Genomic DNA, 16,593 nt, shown 5'->3' on the forward strand with positions numbered 1-16,593 from the left:
CACGATCACTCCGCCCATGCCCCTAAAAGGACTGCCGCCTCTGTGGGTGAGCTGGTCCTTGCGGGCTCCATTTCCCGGCCGCCCCTGTGCGTTAGGCGGTCGGGAAGTGGTCAAGAAAGCAAACTCTTGTTTTCCTTAGTATTTTAGTAAGGGGGCTTTTAGGACCATTGTAGCCCCTCACACACTCCAATGAGTTCTGGTTCACCATGAGCTTGCTAGTTAGTCTGTACCTCTCGGTGTTTCAAGCCCTACTCCATAGAGCCAAATTAATCCATGCCATGCACTGATGAGGATCAAACAATCCGAAACAGCCTGTATGCATGTTGGATTATTATGGCTCTGTACAAATTAACAAAATGACACATCATTGCATTTCAGAGGTTCTGGAGGTGTGTTTAGCTTCTAAGGGCAACAATGGTTAATTTGCATATATTCAGTAGTGATGCACTGGGAGACATCTCAAGCTCACTCCAACCTGAATTATCGCAAATACTTTCTGTTTTAAAAAAGCAAACTCTTGTTTTTCTAAAGTTATAAAAACTCTGAGGCCGGCTTCACACTGCAAATTAGCGTTAGTGTTCACACCACAATGCCACAAACAGGCCTTCAGGGAATACTGCGTTACTATACGATATTCAGGGAATACCACATTACTATGCGGTCACTTCCTGTTTAGAAAATATGGAAGTGCACGGAAGCGTATTGTAAAAATACGCTTACGCGCATACGAACTACAATGTCACCACACTGCCACTGCCAACATTTTTCAAATCCCTGCATCGCCATAGACTTACATGACTTCCAGTCCGCCACACGACAAAGCAGATACGCGTGCTAACAAAGTTTTGGAAGCGTGTCAGATTGAGCACTTCCGGCGCCCCGCATGTAATTATGAACTCTCACATAGACTTTCATTACCTTGCGCAGTATGCTAAATTGCCGCAACGCACCGCGCCAGTGTGAAAGAGCCCTGGGGTTAAAGGAGTTGCTGACACTGCCACAGTGTGTAAAAAAAAAATGCCACTAAAAATCATGATTGGCATAGCAAACATGCTGCAATTTCAGTCTCCTCTCTTTCATCTGCCCATATGTTGACGCAATTATCATTTGTGTCCCATGAAGTGTGAAATTTTGAATAATAACAATGGATAACTGCAGCGGTGGATAGGTTAAGGAAATTTGAAACTAACTTTAATTGGTAGATTTTTTTTTTTCTTCTTTTTGCTGCAACCTTTTAACAGTTCTACTGAATTACCCATTTGTTGATTTACACTGATACATATGGACAATATGGACTTCTTAAATTGACTTCTAATAACACAATCCTGAACGAACACATTTGGTGAAAGCACTGTCAAGCTGTGGTTTGGAACTTCCTGTGAGTCACTGATACAGCTTCTGCCCTACCCTACTTTGTAACTGTGAAAGAAAAAAAAATCCCACTGGCGTATACACTCCATGGACAGTCTTATCACAGGTTATTCACAGAATCATCCCATCAGGTAAGCTCACTGCTTATGCCTGAATACATATCTGGTTTACCTGCATGAAATCCGATATTTTCTGCCCGGCACGTTACCATAAATGAAATAAAAAGTCTCAGGATTTGTTCACACACAGGCATTACAATTTTGAAGCATTTTTTCATGTTTTTATTTACTTTTAAGGATGGTCTTAATGCTTTGAAATGCTTTAGAACTTTTTTTTAAACACCTGAACTGAGAGAGATATGCAGGCTGCCATATTTATTTCCTTTTAAACAATATCAGTTGCCTGGTGATCTCTTTGGCTGCAGTAGTGTCTGAATCGCACACCTGAAACTGTGGCTAATCTAGTTAAACTTCAATCAGAAACACCTGATTAGCATGTTGTTCAGGGTTTATGGCTGAAATTATTGGAGTCAGAGAAGCAGCAGGTCAGCCAGGCAATGTGCATTGTTTAAAAGGAAATAAATAGGGCAGCCGCCATATCCCTGCCAGTTCAGGTGTCCATAAAATCCCACCATTTTAAAATATTTGTGTGCAGAAGCTCTCAGACTGATCAGATTGGGCCTGGTACAAAAGCCTATAACCAACCAGCCAGTAACAGATTGTTAATTGGATATTTTTTTTTGTATTAATTATGTAAATGCAATGTTCAAAAATGTATATTTTCTTAGATATATCTATATATATTGATTACGGCACTTTTAGAAAAGTATTCAATTTTATCTTTTTAAAACATACAAAGAATTAATAGGTTGATTATTGGAAGAAAGGCCTAGTGCACACCAGAGCGGTTCGGCTGCAGTTTGCGATCCGCTTGCGGATGTGGAAACGCTTGGGTAATGTATTTCAATGGGCTGGTGCACACCAGAGCGGGAGGCGTTTTGCAGAAACGCATACTCCCGAGCTGCTGCAGATTTTGGATTGCGGAGGCGTTTCTGCCTCAATGTTAAGTATAGGAAATACGCAAACCGCTCTGAAAAACTGCACTTCAGAGCGGTTTGCCAGGCGTTTTTTGTTACAGTAGCTGTTCAGTAACAGCTTTACTGTAACAATACATGAAATCTTATTTCTCCTCCAGAAGCGCTCCACCATAGACAACAATGCTGTCACCACCACCAGGAACACCCTAAAGGATCCTCACTCACCAAATAAGGTGGGCCAGCAATGACATTGGCCTTATCTCGCCTCTGGGGTATTTGATAGGCTCCCCACACCCTGTGGCAGTCAGATGCTATCCAGATATCACCTCTCCTTTCTTCCTGAATGTGACCTCAATGCAAACAAATGCTATCATTGCGCAGGCATCTTTAGCTTAAAAGGGTATTTATTAAAAAAGGTTCCACTCACATGTTACAGGTAGTTGGTAAGCCTGTGGAGTGTTAGGAACGAGCTCCACCCCGTGCGGCTTCCCGGGCTGGCCGCCGTGTGCTGGTATCCCAGGAGGCCGTTCCTAACACTCCACAGGCTTACCAACTACCTGTAACATGTGAGTGGAACCTTTTTTAATAAATACCCTTTCAAGCTAAAGATGCCTGCGCAATGATAGCATTTGTTTGCATTGAGGTCACATTCAGGAAGAAAGGAGAGGTGATATCTGGATAGCATCTGACTGCCACAGGGTGTGGGGAGCCTATCAAATACCCCAGAGGCGAGATAAGGCCAATGTCATTGCTGGCCCACCTTATTTGGTGAGTGAGGATCCTTTAGGGTGTTCCTGGTGGTGGTGACAGCATTGTTGTCTATGGTGGAGCGCTTCTGGAGGAGAAATACTATTGATAAGAAAGGACTAACTCAAGCCTTTTTTCAGAAGCGTACCCGTAGGACTGTCTATAACATAGGAACCCTTTTAGTTATTTACTGTATATATAAATCATATTGATTATTTAAATACATCCTTGAACCATATTGGTAATTGCGGGTATATTCATCTGAGCGCTGTGTAACGCTGTGTTTGACAATACATGAAATCTACTACACCAAAACCGCTACACAAAACCGCAAAACGCTAGCTGAAACGCTGCAGAAAAATAAGAAAAAACGTTTCGAAATCTGCTAGCATTTTGCGGATCTGCTAGCGGTTTTTGGTGTGCACCAGCCAAATTGTATATCTACTATAACATTTTTGTGGAATCACTTCTTGGTGAAAAGGCAAATTAATGCATAAATTATATAGGGCTCGTATTCTGCATCCTGTGTTTTTTTTTTAAATATGTTAACGGAAATGCAGAATGTTTTTGTTTTTCAACTTTATGTAACGGCTATTTTAAAAATAAAATATATAACGTATAAAAAATGTAATATTTGTTTTGGAGCACCACCTGCTGCTGCTATGTAACACTATAGAAGCTTAAGTCTACTGGTTATTAATGCTCATTGTTCACTATAGACTTATTTCTACTGCAAGAGCACGGCAAAGCCAGAGAGCAGCGCAATATATACATATAGTAACTATAGACAGAATGTGCGTATCTAGAGGTAACATTAAGTACAATAAGGAGGAGAAAAAAAAGATCTCACAATGCACCAGATTGCCAGAATATTAGATATAAATATGATCTTTATTGGTATCAAAGAAACATATATTAGATCAATGGGTATAAAACCACAAATCTCACAATGACATACATTGGGTAGGGAGACCAAAGACAATCAAGAAAAGTTTGTCTTGTCAATTGTTATTACGTGTGCTTTAGCTAGTTTCTTGATAAATATATATGCAGATCTGCGAATATATATTTATCCGTTAGTTGAGCCGTTTATTATTTTTTTGAATTAACGTTTATGACCTTAGCCTGTTACCGACTCAGATTCCATTCTAGTCCACTGTACCACTGCCATCTTTCTATCGTGTATGACCCAAGCCTGTTACTGACTACGTCTGCTGTGTATTGGATCACATAGCATCTAGCCTGATAGGAGGCCCAGAGCTGCTGTTGCTCTGGGCAATCTTGCTTCCTTGTTCATTACTCCTGAGTCCATCTGTGTAGCCTCTTCCATTACCCAGCTACATAGTCTGGAGCACACACGCTGACTCAGAAAGTATGCTCCCCCTCCCCCCCCCCCCCCCCCCCAGCATTGCTGTAATAATTTTTAAAGGTTTTAAGATTCTCTAAACATAAAAATGAAGGCATTATTCCAATGCCTTTTTTTTTTTTAATTTTTAAGAACCGTGTGTCACGTGTTTTTCACTGACAGAAATCTAATTCAGGATTTATTACAGTTAAAATCTTCCTCCACCACTCCTGAACCCTGTGTGACACTCTACTATTCCTCAAACAAATATTTAAAAATCATACCTTTTTTTTGTCAGGTTAATTTACATATATCCACTCTTTCTTTTATCTATGCCCCTTACACCTCACCATAGTACTTTTTCACCAAGTTCTTGGCATCTTTTCAATTGCAAAGTGCTAAAAAGTTATTCTAAATCTAAGATGAGAAATGATCTCCTAAGAGAAAACTCTGGAGAAAAAGTGAAATGCATATGGGTATCTGTCTCTTCTTGGGCCCATTCCAATTCACTTTTTCTCCAAAGTTTTTTCACATTATAAATATAATGCCTTTTAAACAACCATCAAGCAAGAAAATACTCACTTTTTCACCTACTGTTTGGTACTTTTTCAATTGCAGTTTCTGCACTGGGCTGTTGTGGGTAACAGTATAAACACAATTTGCAAAATCAAAATCAAGTATGCTATGTCTGTTTCCCAAATATCTTCATTTGCATTCTCTTCTGAGCATGTTGATCAGACAATACCTATGTTTAGCAAACTCATGTTGATTACGTGGATATGATTATTCTGTGCTACAGTATATATATTGGCATAAGGTCCCTTGGGGAGTGTACATGTGGTGAAAGAAGCGCCTGATACTTTGGGTGCTAGGTCAATTGGTAAAGTATTTCCGATAGATAGAATCTGGGTAGTGTTACAGATATTCCACTATTGTCTTCCCTACCCTAACAGCTTGAGAGCAGGTACATCAACTACCGCGAGCCAAAAGGAGTGCCTCTTCACACTAGAAAAGCAATGTTCAAGTCAAACAGGAAAAGTATAGATGAGTACATTCTAAAATCAACATTTGATCTCATACAAAAGAGTAAAACTTCAATTCAAAATACGTTACATGTTACTCACTACGACACTAGTAAACATATGGTGGGTGATGGTAAGGGGTAATCAGTACAGAGGTCACTATGTCCGTCATTATTCAGAGTTTATCTACATGATAGCTGAACTCCATGCTCTGCTTAGAAACTCCTTCCTCTGATATTCAGTGTTCTCAGGGACTAATTACCCTTTGTGTATGTTCTTGGAATGTGGGAGTAACCTGGAGTACCCAGAGGAGACCCTTGCATATACTGGGAGAACATACTGCTTGCTGGCTCTTCCTTCCTGGCCTCTTAACCTGAATGTCTACTTAGGAGGTTAATAAAGCTTTGAAGGGTCACATTTTTTACAAATCGTTTTCTTCAAGCCTGGTGTGACAGACCCAACTCCAACTGTAAATGCCTGCTTAGGCGAATTACAGCAATGGATGAGTGACAACTGGCTGAGACTAAACGCAGATAAAACTGAAGTCCTTCTGATCTGAGGGCAGCCGAAACAAAACAACTTCACTTCCAGTCTCCACCACTGGGAATAGGAGGCACAGATCTACACAACTCTGAGCATGTGTGTAGCCTGGGCGTTCTAATTGATGGGGATCTAAACTTCAGAACCCACATCTCTGCTGTGGTGAAATCATTGTATTTTCACCTGAAGAACATCGCAAAAACCAAGCACCTCATCCCCCCAGAAGATCTGCCAACCTTAGTCCATGCCTTCATTACATCCCCGACCGGACTACCATAATGCTCTCTACACTGGCCTCCCAATAAAGGACTTGTACCACCTACAGCTGATACCGAATTCTGCTGCCATATGGTTTACCAACCAACCTGTAACGATCGGTGTAACACAGAGAGGATCTGCAGTATCACCGAGAATGCAGATATATACCAGATTATTGATGATCTGCAGTATCACCGATAATCAGATATATCTCTAACCTCTGGACACCTGAGTGATAAGAGTGTTTTGGTACAACAGTAATACTTTGAGGATCGCACCTGGAAGACAGGTGCAAGAGCAGATAGGAATACTGCTCGGCAACTGGTTCCTTCCGTAGTCTGGACTCTCCACGGGGAGGAGTCAGACTGACAGTGGGAAGGACAGAGCGTGAGTGACACCAATGGAGAAGTGTCACTGACAGATCTGTGAACTATCTCCTAACAGGAGAGATAGTTCTCGAGGTCGGACAAGCCAGGTCGTAAACACACGGACAGATAAGGTACAGAGACAGGAGGCAGGTGCAGAATCCAGAGACTAGCCGAGATTTGGCAACAGAGTATCAGAATGATAAAGGTACAAAATCAGAGATCAGAAGAATGGTCAGGAAAGCAGAAGGTCATAACAAATAATCAACAATGCCTAAGCTAAGGTGTGAGTTCCTTGGCCGTCAACACCTTGGAAACTGATCTAGAATATAATACAGATAATAACAGACTTCCTAGACTAAGGTGTGAGATCCTTGGCCATCGACACCTTGGAAACTGTCTAATAACACAGATACTGACAAGGTCTGAGTGCTACCACGTAGTGATCGCAACGCCAGACACCAGAGAAATGACCAGCATCCAGTATATATACACCAGCGCTCACTAGCGCCTCCCCTAAGTGCCGGACCAATGGAAGTTGCTGAAATTGTCAGCTGACTGGCTTGGTCAGCTGACTCCCTTCTGACTGTCATAAAGGCCCCGCCGCTCTGCGCGCGCGCGTCCTCCTGAGCCAATGTGGACTATCAGTCCCAGCCACACCAGACATGTGTTGTAATATGCCAGTCTGTTTGAGCGCGGGGGCAGCCGCACCGCCAACCGAGCATGCGGCAGTTTCCCCGCGCTCAGCCACTGTGTCAGTAGTAGGCCTATGCGTACCGACTGCCGCGTCGGATGCGGACTCCGCCGCCCTGACCGCTGGGCATGCGGCGGTTTCTCCGCGTTCCGACCCGCTAGTGGATGCGTGCCTAAACACTCCAGATGCCATGCTAGATGCGGAATCAGCCGCCTCACTCTGAGTATTTGCGGCAGCTCTTCCGCGTTTTCTCACAGTACCCCCAACCCCCCCCCCCCCCCCCTGAGGAGTGGACTCCGGACAACTCCTACCGGGTTTCTCAGGATACAAAGTGTGGAATTCCTTTCTCAATTTGTCCGCGTGCATGCGACATTCAGGTACCCATGTTCTTTCCTCTATACCATACCCTTTCCAGTGAACTAGATACTGTACTGAGTTCTGTACCAACCGTGAGTCTAAAATCTTTTCTACTTCGTACTCAGGTTGGTCATCTACCATCACAGGAGGAGGAGGAGTGGCACCCACATGGACTGCTGGCTTAACCCATTCAGGTTCCGTGGTTTTCAAGAGAGAAATGTTCACCTCCCATTCATTAGCCTATAACTTTATCACTACTTATCACAATGAACTGATCTATATCTTGTTTTTTCCGCCACCAATTAGGCTTTCTTTGGGGGGTACATTTTGCTAAGAGCCACTTTACTGTAAATGCATTTTAACAGGAAGAATAAGAAAAAAATGGAAAAATTCATTATTTCTCAGTTTTCAGCCATTATAGTTTTAAAATAATACATGCCTCCATAATTAAAACTCACGTATTGTATATGCCCATATGTCCCGGTTATTACACCGTTAAAATTATGTCCCTATCACAATGTATGGCGACAATATTTTATTTGGAAATAAAGGTGCATTTTTTCCATTTTGCATCCATCACTATTAACAAGTTTAAAATAAAAAAAATATAGAAATATTTCATCTTTACATTGATATTTAAAAAGTTTAGACCCTTAGGTAAATATTTACATGTTTTTTTTTTTTTTATTATAATGGTTTTTTTTATTTATAGTAAACATTTTATTTGGGTAGTTTTGGGAGGGTGGGGGGGTAAACAATAGATTTATAATGTAAATGTGTGTTGATTTTAATTCATTTTTATTTTCAGGTGTAGTATTACTTTTTGGCCACAAGATGGCGGCCATGAGTTTGTTTACATGACGTCACTCTAAGCGTAACACACGCTTAGAGTGGCGCATCAGGAAGTGAATGGCCAGAAAAGGCGCAGCTTCCGAGAGAAGCTGTCGCTTTTTTCAGCGGGGGAGAGGAATCAGTGATCGGACTTCATAGTCCGATACATTGATTCCCTGACTACCGAATCCGCGGCCGGGAGTGCGCGTGCACGCGCGCGATCGGCCGCAGGGGCGCGCGGTAGCGCACATGGTTTCTGGACGTAGTTTCTACGTCCAGAAACCAAAATAGGTTAAGCAGGGACACATGAAAAGATCTAACCCCACGCATGCTGGCAGAAAGATCAATGGCATAAGAAACATTGTAATTAATGTGGTTATAGGCGCTCCTCCAAACTAAGATATATTGAACAAACAATGAAACAAAAGGACATGGGTCGCCACACAGTGGGATGGGAACAACCTCCCTAAATCAATGGAATAAAGTCTGTGCAGGCGCTCAACATAAAAATAGTTCAAAGTCCCAGAATAGTCTATATTCAATTGGGAAAAAAGACGATCTCACACGTTCACAGATAAATATTCACCAGGTACTCTCACCAGATCTCTAGGCTGACTCAATCACAAATCAGCAAAGACAGCTTAGCAATAAACTCCAAAGGTCTTCCACTGCTCTTAGCATCTGTGGATTAAACATAATATGCGGACATAGCGTAAAACTGCTAAACTCCAGATCAATGTGACAGTTCACCCCGTGTTAGGTGATCAAGTGATCCACTGCGTGTTCCCACCACCAGCACTGTAATGGTTAACCGCTCACCAGATTCCAATGCTGATCCCTTGTATCGATCAGCTATGCACGCTTGTGTTTAAATCCTAGTTGCTCAGATGGGAAGTACTTCCAAAGCCAGTTCATCAACGTCTTTCATAAGAGATCTGCAACATATTTTTCGGCGTACAAGATTCTCCAGATGATAAGACGCACCATATTTTCGGCATATAAGAATCTCCAGTCCAGACGATAAGACGCACCTGGTCCTCTGCAGTACGGGTGTGCTGGAGTGACTTGTATAAGTGACTGAGTTGTCACTGTGTAATGTCACGCTGCCGTGCACTCTTATTGCATAAGAAACATTGTTGATCTTCCTGGTAACTGGAAAAGGACCCACAAACCTGGGACCCAACTTGGGCGAGGGTTGTTTCAGGGCCAAATGACAGGTGGACACCCAGACCAAATCTCCTGGTTGGAACTTCCACTCTAAAGAACGTCTCTTGTCAGCTTGACCTTTCTGACTTTGAAAAGCTTTTTCCAAATTATTCTTTACAATCCCCCAATTATCCTTAAATGATTTTTGCCATGCCTTCAGAGCTGGAAACGGAGTGGAAGCTACTGGCAATGGGGAGAACTTGGGCAACTTCCCAGTAACCACCTGAAATGGCGAAAACCCAGAGGAAGAGCTTTTCAAATTATTGTGCGCAAATTCTGCCAATGGCAATGACCCAATGATTTTGCGCATCCGCAACATAACATCTTAAAAATTGTTCCAATGACTGATTCACTCGCTCAGTCTAACCATTGGTCTGTGGGTGGTAGCCCGATGAAAATGACAGTTCCATGCCCATTTGACGACAAAATGCCCTCCAAAATCTGGAAATAAATTGGACTCCCCGATCTGACACTATGTTTTCCGGAATACCATGTAGTCGGAAAACGTGGATGATGAAAAGATCGGCCAGTTCCTGGGCCGAGGGGAGTCCTTTCCAGGGCACAAAATGGGCCATTTTACTGAAACGGTCAACTACCACCCAAATGACTGACATGCCCTCAGACTTCGGAAGTTCCCCCACAAAATCCATGGACAAGTGGGTCCACGGTTCACTCGGGGTGGGCAAAGGCTGCAACGTTCCCACAGGTGCCAGGCGGGAGGGTTTACTTTTTGCACATACTGCACACTCTCTTACATACTCCTTGCAGTCTGTTGCCAATGACGGCCACCAAGCACACCTAGCGACTAGGTCCTGTGTTCTGGAGGCCCCAGGATGTCCAGCATTCTTGTGCGAGTGGAACATCTGTAATATTTGAAGGCGAAAAGGCAGTGGCACAAACATAACCCCCTGAGGCTTTCCCTTAGGAACATCCTGTTGGAAAGGGCTTAAAGTTTCCCTCCAATCTTTCCAAGTTTCTGTGGCTGCCAACACAACTTTCTGTGGAATAATAGTCTCAGGATCTGAGGGCTGTTCTGTCTCTGGCTCAAAGCATCTGGACAGGGCGTCTGCCTTAACGTTTTTACTACCAGTAGTGTACGTAATTATAAACCTAAATCTCGAGAAAAACAATGACCATCGAGCCTGACGGGGGCTCAATCTCTTAGCCCCCTCAATGTATTCCAAATTTTTGTGATCTGTGTAAACCGTAATAGTATGTTCTGCCCCTTCTAGCCAATGACGCCACTCTTCAAAGGCCAATTTAATGGCTAGAAGTTCCCTGTTACCTATGTCGTAGTTTTTCTCTGCTGGTGAAAACCTACGAGAGAAATACGCGCACGGGTGCAATCTGCCCTGTAACCCAGAGCGCTGAGACAGCACAGCCCCTACTCCAACCTCTGAGGCGTCTACCTCAACAATGAAGGGAAAAGAGGTGTCTACGTGTCTCAGAATGGGTGCAGTGCAAAACAACTCTTTCAAAGTGGAGAAAGCAACTCGAGCCTCAGGGGACCAGTGGTTAGTATCTGCCCCTTTTTTAGTAAGACTGGTAAGGGTTGCTATGACTGTGGAGTACCCCTTTATGAACCTTCTATAGTAATTAGCAAATCCCAAAAATCTCTGAAGGGACTTCAGGCCCACAGGCTGGGGCCACTCCAACACAGCAGAGACCTTAGCAGGGTCCATAGAAAGACCCGAGGTGGAAATTATGTACCCCAAAAAGGTGACAGAAGTTTTCTCAAAAATGCATTTCTCCAGTTTGGCGTAAAGCATGTTCAGTCTTAGTTTGTTCAGCACAAACTTGACGTGAGTTCTGTGCTCGGAAAGGTTGTCTGAGAAAATAAGTATATCATCTAGATATACTAGAACAAATTTACCCAACACCTCCCTGAATACCTCATTGATTAGTTCTTGGAAGACGGCCGGGGCGTTACACAACCCGAAGGTCATCACTAGATACTCGTAATGCCCGTCGGGTGTGTTAACCACTTCCCGACCGCCTAACGCACAGAGGCGGCCGGGAAGTGAAGCCCTGAAGGACCGGCTCACCCACAGAGGCGGCGGTCCTTCTAAGGGCATGGGCGGAGCAATCGCGTCATCCGTGACGCGATCCTCCGCCCGGGATCGTTACATGGGCATTTTGTCTCCGCTCGCCGGCCACTTAGCAGAGCCGGCGAGCGGAGGAATCCGCACAATAGGCCAATCAGGAGGTATAAGGCACTTTGTTAGGTAAACAAAGTGCCTTATACGTGCTTCCTCCTCGCCTCGTGGTCTCATTGTTGCAGAGACCACTAGCGAGGAGGAAGCACATTGTAAGTATCAGCACACGTGTTTTTTTTTGCCCACAGAGTCCCTGATCTACCACCCCAGGCCTCATACCCCCCCTGATCACCCCAGCAGACCCCTGCCCAGCACCCTTGCACCCCTGCAAAACCCCCACCCCCCCCACCTGCCACTAACTAGCGACGCTGCCCTTTAGTTTAGGTCCCTAACTGCCACCTAATCACCCCTGATCCCCCCCCCTACCTTTAGATCACCCCCAGACCCCATCCCAGACTACCCCCCTGTATACTGTATACATCTGTATACAGCTACCTTATCCCCTGATCCCCCTCTGATCCCCCTCTGATCACCTGTCTATCACCTGTCCATCACCCCTTAGCACCCCCACCCATCAGAGCAGACCCTAACTGCCCCGCGGGGGTAACCGATCACCTGCCCAGGCCCTCGATTGCCCTCATACCCCCCGCCTGATTACATCCCCTGCTCTTTGTTTACATCTGTCCTCCCCAGCAATCACTAACTGATCTGCGATCAGTAACCCCCTGTGTCTGCCTCTCATCAGATCAGGACTCAGTCTGCCCCATGCAGGCTCCTGATCAACCCCCCACCCCCTCAAATCGCCCTCAGACCCCCCCCCCCTAATCACCGTCCAAGTGCATTGTATTTGACTGTGCTGCGCTTGTGCTGCGCTTGTATTCGATTGTGCTGTAATTGTATTTGATTGTCCCGTGATCGGCTTCGATTGCCCCGTGATTGTTTGATTGCCTGAGACCCCACTTCCCACCACACCCAACCCCACCCTCCCCCCCACCACACCCAACCCCACCCTCCCCCCCCCACCACCTTCCGAGTGCATCAGATTTGCTTGTGCTGTGATTGGAGTCGATTGTGCTGTAATTGTATTTGATTGTCCCGTGATCGACTTCGATTGCCCCGTGATTGTTTGATTGCCTGAGACCCCACTTCCCGCCACACCCAATCCCGCCCTCCCCCCATCACCTTCCGAGTCCATCAGATTTGCTTGTGCTGCGCTTGTATTCGATTGTGCTGTAATTGTATTTGATTGTCCCGTGATCGGCTTCGATTGCCCCGTGATTGTTTGATTGCCTGAGACCCCACTTCCCACCACACCCAACCCCCCCCCTCCCCCCCCCCACCACCTTCCGAGTGCATCAGATTTGCTTGTGCTGTGATTGGAGTCGATTGTGCTGTAATTGTATTTGATTGTCCCGTGATCGACTTTGATTGCCCCGTGATTGTTTGATTGCCTGAGACCCCACTTCCCGCCACACCCAATCCCACCCTCCCCCCATCACCTTCCGAGTGCATCAGATTTGCTTGTGCTGCGCTTGTATTCGATTGTGCTGTAATTGTATTTGATTGTCCCGTGATCGGCTTCGATTGCCCCGTGATTGTTTGATTGCCTGAGACCCCACTTCCCACCACACCCAACCCCACCCTCCCCCCCACCACACCCAACCCCACCCTCCCCCCCCCACCACCTTCCGAGTGCATCAGATTTGCTTGTGCTGTGATTGGAGTCGATTGTGCTGTAATTGTATTTGATTGTCCGGTGATCGACTTCGATTGCCCCGTGATTGTTTAATTGCCTGAGACCCCACTTCCCGCCACACCCAATCCCACCCTCCCCCCATCACCTTCCGAGTGCATCAGATTTGATTGTGCTGTGATTAGATTCGATTGTGCTGTAATTGTATTTGATTGTCCCGTGATTGTTTGATTGTCTCTGAGACCCCACTTCCCACCAACCCCAATACCTCTCAAATACTCCCTTTTTGCTAGGTAGGTGCTCTTTTTTTCTGGGTAGTCTCGGAGGAAACCCCCATAAATTTAGTAATCCACAATGGCAAGAAGGGGGCTTTCCGATGACGAGGTATACAGGTACATGGACCAGTCGGATGAGTTCTTTTGGGAAGAATCATCCGTCGAATCTTCCGGGTCCGAATTTGAACCTGTAGAAAGCAGTGGTTCCTTGACCGAAAGTGATGACGAGGCTATGGTCCCGGCTAGAGCCAGGCGTACCAGACCCCAAGTCGTTAGACCGCAGGTGGCGCAGGATCCGCCTCAAGGGCAGCAGGGTGGTGCTAGCGCTGATGATAGTTTTCTTGGTGAGGCAGGCACCAGCAGCGCAGCATCTCCTGGACTTAGTGCCAGTGCTTCCGTAGACCCTGGCGAAGTGGTGAGCGTCAGCATGGAAGTTGAAACTGGTACGGTGGCAAGTGCAGTAGTACCCCCATCGCAGCCACCAATAAGAAGACGGGCTTGTAGTACCCATAGACTCCCAGAGGTGCTGGCACAACCAGATTGGCAATCCCCTGATTCCGCCGCACCCGTAGTGCCCCCTTTCACCGCCCAGTCTGGAGTCCAGGTGGCGACAGCTCATCTAGGAACGGCCCTAGACTTTTTGCAGCTGTTCATCACCCAGGTTCTCCTGGACTTAATTGTGGTTGAGACCAACCGTAAAGCCACACAATTCATCACCGAGCACCCGGAGAGCATGTATGCCCAGCCTTTCGGGTGGAAACCAGTCCAAGTTTCCGACATTAAAATCTTTTTGGCCCTTATCCTTCACTTGGGACTAATGAAACAGAATGTACTGCGGTCGTATTGGTCTACGAACCCAGTAAATCATGTTCCCTTGTACCCTGCTGCCATGTCCAGGACACGATTTGAGTCCATCCTGCGCTTCCTGCACTTCAACGACGACAAAACCTGTCATGAAAAGGGCCACCCTGCTTATGACCGGCTCCACAAAATTCGGCCCCTCATAGACCACCTGTCATCAACATTTGCAGATGCTTATATCCCTGAACAGAACATCTGCGTAGACGAGTCCCTCTTACGCTTTACCGGGCGCCTTGGCATCAAACAGTACATCCCAAGCAAGCGCGCCCGGTATGGGGTGAAACTGTATAAGCTCTGTGAAAGGGCCACAGGCTATACATGTCGTTTTAGGGTCTATGAGGGAAAAGACTCAAAATTGGAGCCGGTCGGATGCCCTGACTACCTGGGGAGCAGTGGAAAGGTTGTGTGGGACTTGGTGTCACCCTTGTTCCAGAAGGGGTACCATCTTTTTGTGGACAATTATTACACAAGTGTGGCCCTCTTTCAGCACTTAAAGTTAGAAGGAATCCGATGCTGTGGCACTGCGCGGCCTAGTCGCCAGGGCTTCCCCCAACGGCTCGTTACCACCAGACTTCAACGGGGGCAGAGGGCCGCCTTGCGTACTGAAGACCTGCTCGCGGTGAAATGGAGGGACAAGAGGGACGTTTACTTTCTGTCCACCATTCACACAGACACGACAGTCCAAATTCAACGGGCAACTAAGGTCATTGAAAAGCCCCTTGTCGTCCACGAATATAATGTCAACATGGGAGGGGTGGACTTCAATGACCAGAGGTTAGCGCCCTATTTAATTTCCCGGAAAACAAGACGCTGGTATAAGAAAGTGTCTTTTTATCTGATTCAATTGGCAGTTTACAACAGCTTTGTTCTCTACAGTAAGGCTGGGAGAACTGGATCTTTCCTTCAATTTCAGGAACAGATCGTTCTGGACATCCTGTATCCAGGAGGTGCCAGGCCCCCCCCCCAGATGCAACTAGCCGACTGCATGGAAGGCATTACGCCTATCAGCTTCCGTGTGCCCCAGGTCAACGCATCCGAAGAAAACGTTGCCGTGTCTGCAGCAGGGCTGGAACAAGGACTGACACCGTTTATTATTGTCCCCGCTGTCCTGACCAGCCTGGCCTATGTGTAGGGCCGTGTTTTGAGAGGTACCACGAGCAGGTACACTATTAGAACCTAGGGAACTCCAGACACAGGAGTAGGCACACACTCAGTGGTCTTTCGCACATTGTCGCAGGGAGAGGAGAGATAAGCTTGAAAACCAAACGGGTAAGCATAAAAGTGGCAAGAAGGATCGGTTTCCATGCTTGATATTGCTGATCTGTCCTGGGTTGGCGATATAAGACGGCATGTTTGAATTTCCCTTGAGTGTGGACACCCCCGGTTTATATGTGATTTGGGCCTATGATGATGCTTTAATGCCACACAGAGTCATCTCTATTGGCAGGCATATTGCTGTATCCTACAGGCATAATGCTGTATACTAAAGTTCTGAGGCCCAGTCACATAAGTTGGTGGCTCACCCTGAGTGCAGGGTGGCACGGGGTGTCTCTCTCCTGAGGTTATCACTGCCATTGATGTGGAGGAAGATCTGCCATTGATGTGGAGCAAGGTATGTTTGCCGTTCATTTTTCCTTTCAGCCCAGAGTGCATTACCCGTATACCCAATATAAGGAGTATAGCAGAAACTCCTAATACTGGCCATACATGTAATGATTGCAGAGACCCTAAAATGCCAGGACAGACTTCACAAATGACCCCATTTTGGAAAGAGGACACCCTAAAGTATTATGTGAGGTGCACGGTGAGTTCATAAAAGATTTTAGTTTTTGTCACAAGTTAGCAGAATTTTTTTTTTTATTTTTTTTTCTAACAAAGTGTCATTTTCCGTTTACT

At 45.7% G+C, this 16,593-nt stretch overlaps 1 protein-coding gene across 5 annotated transcripts in view; it reads left to right on the forward strand.

The window, feature by feature from the left end:
- PTAFR (platelet activating factor receptor) overlaps positions 1-16,593 on the forward strand; it is a 92,473-nt gene that overhangs the window by 10,610 nt on the left and 65,270 nt on the right. The window contains exon 1 of one of the 5 annotated variants that reach the window (XM_068269317.1): positions 1,466-1,502. The exons of 2 other annotated variants lie outside the window; for them this stretch is intronic. The gene's annotated coding sequence lies outside the window, so the exon portion shown is untranslated. Of the gene's footprint in view, positions 1-1,465; positions 1,503-7,858; positions 7,930-16,234; positions 16,310-16,593 lie in introns of those variants that run through there. 2 more of the 5 variants (XM_068269318.1, XM_068269319.1) reach the window with 2 other exon arrangements.

The sequence above is a fragment of the Hyperolius riggenbachi genome, chromosome 2 (assembly GCF_040937935.1).
Source record: "Hyperolius riggenbachi isolate aHypRig1 chromosome 2, aHypRig1.pri, whole genome shotgun sequence".
Classification (NCBI taxonomy): Eukaryota; Metazoa; Chordata; class Amphibia; order Anura; family Hyperoliidae; genus Hyperolius; species Hyperolius riggenbachi.